The following is a 9255-nucleotide window of genomic DNA, read 5'->3' on the forward strand; positions in this document are numbered from 1 at the left end:
AATAAAAAAACCCAGGAAATCAAGAGGACCATACATAAATGCAGGCAGCCCAGGTAATAAAATGGAGGAGTATCTTGATCTTCCAGTGAAAGACAGAAAATTAACTACTACAGAGATAAGAGCAGCAGGAATGTCACTGGGGGTCATAGGGTTGATAGTGAGCAGGAAAGAGAATAGTACCAGGGGAGGGGATGGAAAGCTTTCCTCACTTTGGGAATGGGAAAGAGAACAATTTTTCTCAGTGTAAAAATCAGTTTGTTGAACCTGTCATAAAGAAGTGCTAGCAGGGCAGTATTAGGAATCTGTTATAAATTCCCTAAGGTCAAATTTGCATTCCGATAGCACTCTCCAGAAAGGAGGTAACAATGACAGTTTTGGAGGCCAGCAGGTTTTTTCCTGATGAATTTGATATGCCAAGGTGCAGGCCCAGCGTGTGATGTCCTTCCCCGCTGCAGAACCAGACACGTGCCTGCCACCCCACCGCAGCACGCTTGCCCACTTCTTCCAGGTGTATGGATGGGCAGCTGTTGTGTGTCCAAGAGCTCTCTATTTGGTTGCATGGCAGATGCACGCAGGCCACATAGGAGAGAAATTACGCAGAGCCCTTGGTAGCCCGAGCAGCAAGAAATGGGTTGTGGGCTGGCAGGGCAATTCCCTGTCCAGATATGTGTTGACAAACTTATGGGCTATACATTATCCAAACCTCCACCAAGCAGAACATGAGAAGCTGCTTGGAGAAACACCCTTCAAGAGAAAGAAGAAGGTGTGGAAAGGCTCCATCCTTAATGGGATGCGTTCATAGCGGAGTAAGGGTTTCGGGTGTAAGCAGGAGACTACGAAGGCTGTGAAAGGGGACTGGGCAGCCGAGGTCATGCCTTGAATGTCTCAGAGTCAAAGACGAAAGTGAGAGCTGTCATGAGGCAAGCCGAATCAGTCAAAGGATGTCAAAACAAACAGCAAAGTGTGGGTTAAATGAAGTGGAGAAACAACTCGCCACAGGAACTCTTCCTCTTTCGTGCAAGGTCTGCTGCATGATGCGGCAGTGCCCAGGGTGTTGTGAAAACCAGCACGATTGTACAGACATTTTCCCTGACAGTATTTTTACTACATCCGCTTAGTTTCTCCTTAGTTTTAGTTTTCCTCCAGTTTCTAGGGAAGTCTGGGCTTAAAGAAAAAAAAAAAATAGCCTTTAGACGTGAGCAAGGGCTGGCATCAGCTGATCGGGTGCTGGACTTCAGTTCCTATGTACTTTTTCAGATCTGGCTCCAGACACCTTCCTCCTTTAAGCTCTCAGGAAATCCCCAAGCGAGAAGGGCTGAAAATAAAACTAGCCTAGACTTACCAGAGTACAGAAAGGCACCTGAAAATGTAACAGAAAAAGAGCTTTTCTCTACGTTCAGGTAAAGCCTGAAAGTGGTTTTTAAAGTAGCCTTTCCCCACTGCCAGCTCATTTCTGCACTGATCTTGTGCACAAGGCCTCAGACAGACTTCTGTAAGACAGTTGTCGAGGGGTGCAGAGCAGAAGCAGCCCCCCGCCGAGGGGTCCCCTCCCTTTCCGTGCCTCCACGCGGGGTTGTGGTGCCCGAGGAGGGTCGGAGGGTCGGAGGCCGGGGCAGGCAGGTCGTGGGGAAGGCGGGCAGGGAATACCAACGCCTCAGTGCCCATGGGTGCTGCTGGGGTGACGCACCCGGCAGCGAGCACACACACAGCAGCCTCTGCCTGCCGGGAGGGCACCAGAAACCGTCTGCACACCAAGCGGCAGCCTGCGAGGGAAGGGGGTAGAGCCTGGGGCTCGTTGGTCCGTGCAGGAGAAGGGTGAGCGCAGAGCAGGTCTGGGATTGCAAAGAGGTGAAGACACTGGATGAGGCAGATGAAGGCAGGGATGTGGCTCCTAGGGTGGCTGCCTCCACACTGGGGACATGCGATGGACCAGAGACAGTAGCCAGCTCCTGTGTCCTTCCGATGTAGCACTTCCCACTGCCAGCAGCAGAAATGGGAGAGGACCCCCTGCTGCAGGTTCCCCAGCTCAGGCGTCTTGCAGTGCCCACACTGCCTGGCCTTGCTTAGTGGTCCTGCTGCACTCTGCTTGCAGCAGAAACCCACATAGCTCACGTCCATGAGGCCAGTTTTCACAGCTGGTGTCACTCAGCCATGGCATTCAGGTCTTCTCATATTTCTGAGGTACTTCGTCCACCGCTCTCCAACCCTCCGGCTCCAGGGAGCAGGGCAGGGCACAGGAGCTAGGGGAGTTTTTGTGAGGGGTCCCTCAGCTTGTGTTGTGCAAAAAGTTAGTCAAGACAATAATTACCCTTTTCAGTTTTAAGGTTTCTGAACCATTTCCTCTCTCTGTGTCACGCATCTGCTCTGTTCATTTGGCCCCACATCAGAACTTTCTCCTCTGCCCAAGCCCGTCTGCAGCAAGGTCTGATCCCTGGGGCATCTCCGCCGTCGCCATAGTGAATCCACAAAACCTTGCTGTGGAAAGCACCTCGAGGGCCGGGGAACCACAGCGGAGGAAGGCACGAGACAGAGAGCGTGCCACTGCCAAAATGCCCAGCCTGAAACTGGGGGAGCCGCATTCCCTCCCGCAGCCCCGGGCTCCACGGCTTTCCTCTCCGGGAGCGCGGCAGGCTGCGAGCTCGGCCTCGCACGGGGCATGCGGACACGCTGCTCTCCAGACAGGCGCCTGCCTTCCCACACCCTGTGAAAGGTGAGACAAGTTTCTGGAACAAATAAACATCATACCATGCTTCCCTCTCAACAGCAAGGAAATAAGCTGAAGGCTCCAGTGCACACGGCTGAGAAACCATTTACCAGCAGGGAGAAATGCAGGAAGATTTGCTGTCCCTGGCAGCACGCCCACACGGTCAGCGGCGTGACCCTGGGAGTCAGCTACACGCCGGGAGTGAGTCCGTGGGAGTTGTGGAGGTTGGGAACAATCCTGCGTGCACCACCCTGGATGGAAAGCTATGTGAAGCTGATCACTAGCAGTAACATAGCTCCTTAAATATATGTGGCTGCCTGCTGTCCCAGCAGATGCAGGACAAACGTGCTCCATATGGGGTTTCTGAAGTGCATGCCTGCGACTATGCCACTGGCTGCCGAGGAGGAGGAGGAGATGATTAGAAGGACCCTGCCACAAATGAGTAGCTCAGAGCTCAAGTGTCGGAGTGACAGGAGGCAGCTCAGCCTCCGTGGCTGGGGCTGGGGCTGGGACAGGGGCAGGGTCGCTGAACGCAGGCAGATTTGCTGTTTTGCTGGCTAGACAGCTCCATGTAGACTGCATGGGACTCAGGCAGACACAAGGCAAGCAGCATGAAAGCATCAGTCTAGCAAAACTGCAAGTGTCTTAGGGCACCTGAGGGCAGGGTGGCACAAGCCAGACTGTTCCTTTACTTAAAGGAGACAAGGGATTTAAACCCAGAAACCCCAGGCTGCCCAGCGAGGTGCAGAGAGAGCACTGCTAGGCAGCATCCTGCAAAATAGGCAGGCATGTGCTAGATGAAGGCCTGGAAGAGATTTACGTCAAAGAAAAGAGAAACCCGCGTGCACATTATGGGTCCATGCACTAGGCAAATCAACAGGGTCAGACTACACCCTGTGTCTCTGGTCACCTTCTGCCTCCCTGGTGCCCTTTTGGTGCATGCATCACCCTATGGCTGTAACTCATGAGGTGGCTTCAGATTGACTGTCTCCTGTCCTGAGAGAAGGTGGAGGCACTTATATCACTGGGAAAGTGGAAATAATGTTTAACCTTCCACACCGGTGCTCCTGCAGGAGATGTGCCAGGTGCCATGGCTGCTCTTCACCAGCCGGTGGGCAGCACAGGACCCGCTCCCACAGCAGTCGGCTTCCCAAAGTACAGACATCTGAGCCAGCCCAGCACTGCCAGCGCGCTGGCTGAGGGCGAGCACAGTGCACAGCCTGCCTCTGCTCCTCAGCACGTTTTGGTGACAGTGAAGCTGCACCAAGTCTCATCCTCTGCTAAAGGCTTGTACCCTTCCAGGCTTTCTGCTTGGCTCCTTTCCCAGGAAAACCTTCTCTTGCAGGGGCAGGCAGGCGAAAGGAGAGTAACCCTCATATAACAGCGCTAGTGCTTATGTGGACTTTTCTGCGCAGAAAGGCACTGAGGTTCTGGTAGTCCCTCTCCTGGTGACCTTAGAGGGGAGGCGACAGAAGATGACAGAGTCAACCAGGGGGAAGCATCGGAGTACAGTGTCCCACAGACAGCAGGCACGTCCCTGCCCCACAGCATGTCAGAAGTTGCCTCAATGGGAGAAACAAGTCTCCCTTCTGTAATTTCTGCCAGGCACAAGGAATAGCCTGGAACTGCTGCAGGGACAAGGAGTAAAAGACACTGTGTCATGGGGAGGTGGAAGTTACAAAAGCCATTCCTGAGACCTTGCAAGACGAGGAGGTGAGGTGGGGCAAGCAAGCAGAGGAGAGGGAAGGGTCCCATTGTTCTGGGACACCAGCCAGAGCTGAGTGTGCAGGCAGACAAGGTTTGCCTTTTTGTGTCTGCCTTGTCATGTGCCACCCTCTGCTCTCCATCCAAACCGTGGGTCAGCGGGCAACGGGATGCTGGGTGGCTCAGCTTTCCCCTGCTGTCTGTCGCACCTCAGGGTGCAGGTGGAGCGGGAGGTATCTCTAGCCTAACCACTGCTCCATGCAGGGCGGACTGCAAAGTCGCACTCGGTTATTTGGGTTGTCCCATTCAAGCTTTGAAGATGTGTCCCTGTATCTGTAAAAGTACCAATTTACAAACTTACGGCAACTGACCTTATAAATCAGAGTTGAAATTGTGCATGCAGTCTCACACACTTAGTTAGTTGCTCGTATTTTAAAAACCCTGGTCTGAAACTGTTATGTTGCTGCGAGTACGTGACTTCAGCTTAATAGTCACAACCTCACGGGACTCGGGAGAGGAGCACTCAGCAGGGAGTGTTACAAAGATGAATCATCCTCAACAGGCCGATATTTAATAGCTGGACATGTTTTCCTGGTGTCTAACCTCTGCCTCATTTCGTAATCTTTTAGGGGCAGAGGTGATGTTGCCTGAGACAACAGTTGCAAATGCAGCACCGACAATATCATTCTGGAGAAGATGATCTGTCTTCACGGCTTCTGGCACTAATGGCTCCTGTGAGAAGCTTGACTTTGCCATGACGGCTTTTCATATAGCACCACTATCCAGTTCACTAAAACCACTTCCTAAATATAAATAAAACCTTTTCTGATAAAAAGGCACAATGAAGTACTGTAATCATCACTACTGCAAAATCTAGAAGAATAGCATCTACTGAAGTATGAAGGCTGGGCATGAAAAACGTTAAAGTCAAAGAGAAGGCAAATTCCAGCTTACAACAGCTGGAGTTAGAGGAAGCTTGCAAGAAGCTGAAGTTTGCAAGGAACACCACATTTCCTTGCCTAAATCCAGAATTTTCCTCCAGGAAAATTTAAATCCATAATTTAAATCCAGAATTTTTCCCAGGCAGCTGAGGGATGAAAGGACTTTATTGCTGACCATCTCCAGCAGGCCTTCTTACCATCCTGGTTTCACCTCCCATGTGTCATGGAGATGAACGTCATCTAGAGGTGTGCATGCAAGTGGGCTCTTCCCACGACCTGCTTACGAAGAGGGTTGTTGGGTGGTCCCTCCTGTCCTCTGGCGTGCCAGAACATGAGGCTTACAGGGATGCCCAGTGCTGGCCATGCATGCCAGACACACGTGCTCACTCCGGCTTCAGGTGTATGAATGTGCAACGCTTCCCAAGCGTCCACCTGATAAACCAGCACTGGAAGTCACCCCCCAGTCATCATGGCAGGAGGAATGCTTCTGGCCCCATTTACGAATTTCACGGGGCGCAGGAGGAAACACCACGCCTTTCTTTAAGATATGCACGCTCAGAGACACACCTCGAAGCCTCCTCCTTCCAGGTTATTTCTGACTTCTTATCAAATCTGCACTTATTCACACACACTTCAGGGAAGGCTAAGAGAAGATGCCGCACTTAATACCGGACTCTTGCTGCAAGGCTGCAAAAATACAACCCAACTCGGGTAGTAGTTGCATAAAATAGTTCAGCAAGGGACGCAGACCTTCCTGAACATTTTTAAAAGTATTTGGGTCATTTCCCTTCCCTGAAATGTTGCTCTTTTGGCAGGGTGAGTTACTGACGTGTTACAGCCAAAGATGTTTTCATATTTCTGTGGAAGAGCCAACTTAACTTCAAATGGTATTCCTTGCTTGCTTTAAAAGATCTTTTCTTCCACTGAAAATGGTTCAGTTTTCCCTGAAAATAATACAGTGCGTACATGAAAACAGTGTTTGGTTAACTCTGCCTGAGACAGTGGAACCGGTTTTCTGTTCTTTCAAAACCACCTACATTCAAAGCCGCATGGATGCAGCATACGTGTCTCTCTGCAGCGGGTCTGCAGGGTGAGTGGGGAACTGGTTAGACCAGACATCATTACATGATGCTTTTGGACCATTTTTCAAACACATCCCTTAGCGGGAGCCTTTGATGGCATCCCTGGTGCCCTGGTGTTGCCATCTCTTTATGCCAGAAAGCACAGCTGTGCTCCCCACGGTGCCCAGCCTTGGTGCCCTAGCAGGGACTTGCCTGTCAGATGTTCCTGAGAGTCCAGGTGGTCCCTGGGCCACCAGCACCTGGGGGATGGGAGCACGGCGCCACTGGGCTGCTGTCATCGCTGGGACACGGCCACGCTCCCAGCCATGCCCAGGGCAGCAGCCGAAACCCACCACCTCCAGGCAGCCAGGCAGGAGTTCCGCAGCTGAAGGAGCCGGGTTCCCCAGACAGCTCTGCCTATGACATTACTGGAGGTCAAGTCACCTCCAAGCAATCAGTGACCCAGCGCAGAAGCTGAGCTGTGGTGCCAGCCTCCTCCAGCATCCTTCCAGCCCGTGCCAGAGGGCCACCAGGCCGGCTGGCTCGAAGGGACTAAACGACTTTGCAGAGGGAGAACAAATGCTGTGGGATGGGAGGGAAGCTGGCATAGGTGATGGGAACACCAAGTCTGGCTTGGAAACTACTCTCATTATGCACAAAAAGAAGGCACAACAGCTCAGTGGTTGGAGGGGATCTTTGTATCACTGGTGGATAAAAAGTCTCCTGAAGTAGCATCCGCAGTGACGGTGTGATACAGGCACTGGCCCTGCTCAGGGTCAGCTTTGCCATGATCTTACATGTACCAGGACCATACGCAGCAGCTCGTGCTCGCTTGCAGCTTAGACAGGCAGAAGAGGAGCTGACAAACAGAAGAGACCTACACTGGGAATTCACATGTCGGTTTTGAAGACTTCCTCTTTGGGCAAACCGTGTTTTTCTTTTCTTTTTTCAGAGGGGCAGGGGAAGAAGAAAAGTTGACCTTGGCATACTGTAAGTGAGAGTTACAGGAGAAGGCAAACCTTCACACTGTCAGCAGCCGCAGCAGCCCCCAGGCTGCTCACTGGCTCTGTGGATCTTCAGCTCTGTGCAAGGTTTGATGGAAGCCTTCCTGCCACCCCCTCCTCTTGGGCTCCCCATACACCTTGCCGAGTCCCTCCCAGCCTGTCTCTCATTTCTATCCCTCACCATTCTTTGGCTGCATGCCACTCCAGCGAGAGGCTTGCTATCAGCACCAGGAGGGATTTTAAACTTTTCAAACATCACAATTTATTTTACTTTTTCTTATCAGCAAAGTTTTGCCTAATGTTGTAGCCTGAAGGTGGGGCACTGCCCTGTTGTGTGTGGATACCATGGCCACATCCTTCCTCTGAAACAGGCTCCTACTAGAACAAGGTCTGCACTTGAGACCAAATCTATGGGTGACTGTGATGCTCCCGTTACCTGCAGCTTTGTTGAGGACCAGCTATGCACAGCCGCTTTCTCCTGCACACCTCACTGGAGTACCCCTGGCTCTCCTCCCTCCAGACAAACCCACCTTCTCCCAGACATGCTCAGATCAACACATGGCTGCGGACCCTGCTGCCCGGGTGGCACGAGGTGCTGCTCAGGTGGCACCGGTGCTGCCCGGGTGGCACGAGGTGCTGCCTGGGAGGCACGAGGTGCTGTCCGGGTGGCACGCGGTGGTGCTCGGGTGGCACATGGTGCTGGGGACACGGGCAAGCAAAGGCTGGCGGCTGTCATGGCAGCTCGCCTCCGCCCTGGTGAGTCACTATGCCCCAGGATCTGTCGGCAGGGCTGTTTCTGGTGGCCAGCCTGAAGCAGCACGAGTGCGCCCACGGGACTGTAATGAGCCACTCCCAAGGTCCGGCCGGATTTTTTTGGGTGTTGCTGAGTTTGGCCAGCACATGCCATGTATAAAGGACTTGTTTTTCCCTTGCCCAAATGGTTAGCTTTGGACGGTGGCAGTTTCAGAAATGGGCCTTTCAGGGCCTTTGCTGTAAGAAAAAGAAAGGATGCTCGGGCTCCTTTAGTGCTCATTTACTGGGAATTCGTAACGTCCTTCCTCCCTGGGCATGGGATGCAAAGCAAAGTGTGGGAAGCAAAGTCCTCACCCCCGGTGTCTGAGCCTGCCTTGGGAGCAGCGAGCATAGCCCCAAGGGAAGCTGTTCCCGCCATAGAAACCTTCCCAGTTTTGGCCACCGTGCAGCTCCCTGTGCCCCAGCCCTTCCCAATCAACCTGCTTGGTCTTCCCAGCTGCTGCATGGGTCACACCTCCAGTGTCCCTTCCCCAGCTGCCTCTTTGTTTTCTGCCATTTAGCCAGAAAAGCAACATACTGGTTTCCCCAAGGTCCCAACACAGGGATCAGCGCTCAGCCAAGAGCCTCCCATCCCACCCTCACCACCACCACGCATGGGGAGGGCCTGGCAAACTGCACTGTACTTCTACTGCAGCTTCCCTCAAACTTCCATTTGAAAACTCATTTAACCTCCAGTCAAGGAAACCCTTATTTCTGCTTCTTCCAATTGCTTCCCCCAGCTTCCTCTGTCCACTGACATTTTTGCAGGATTAGAAAAACAAGGGAGTTTTTCTTACAACTTAGGAGGAGTTAAGAAACCTCCAGGAACCAGACAGCAAGCGAAACCCTCTCGCTTGCAGGAGGCATGGGAGACAGGAGGAAGGGGAGGCAAGGGGTGCAAAGAAGCAGCAGCTACAACAAAACATGAAAAAAGAGACTTTGACTTCTCTCTCTCCCCCCACGTCGTTTTAAAGGCATGACCTAAACCTGATCTTCCTTCATGAGCACAGCGGGGAGCTCAGCATGTCTTCGAACGATCTCCAAACCTG

The sequence above is a fragment of the Opisthocomus hoazin genome, chromosome 4 (genome assembly GCF_030867145.1).
Source record: "Opisthocomus hoazin isolate bOpiHoa1 chromosome 4, bOpiHoa1.hap1, whole genome shotgun sequence".
In the NCBI taxonomy this organism is placed as follows: Eukaryota; Metazoa; Chordata; class Aves; order Opisthocomiformes; family Opisthocomidae; genus Opisthocomus; species Opisthocomus hoazin.